Raw genomic sequence first — 365 nt, 5'->3', positions numbered from 1 at the left:
CGGCCGCCCGCGGGCGGTCGCGATGCCCCCAGCCTCCGGGGACACCCCTCGTTCATGCCTATAAGCAAGCCGGACATTTCCGATTTCAGTTTCCCTTTGCCCCATCAGTGAAACTGCCAGGACAGTATCTGCTAACACAAATGTCCCACGCAAGTAATGTTTATGTTGATAAAGCGCGGGGCCCGGTTTGCCCTCCCCGCCCCGTCCCGCCCGCCCAGGGTCGCCCTCAGCTCCCCCGGCCAGAGCTGGCGGCTGTCCAGAGCCTTCCGCCGCCCTGCCGGGCTCCCGGGTTTCCTGGGCGGCTTCCCGGCCCCGCGGGGACCCCGGGGAGGAGCCCCCGTCCCGCCCGGGTCGGTCCCTGGGCG

This window comes from Crocodylus porosus, unplaced genomic scaffold, assembly GCF_001723895.1.
Source record: "Crocodylus porosus isolate Cpor-Errol unplaced genomic scaffold, CroPor_comp1, whole genome shotgun sequence".
Taxonomy (NCBI): domain Eukaryota; kingdom Metazoa; phylum Chordata; order Crocodylia; family Crocodylidae; genus Crocodylus; species Crocodylus porosus.
Note: the sequence above shows the minus strand (reverse complement) of the source record.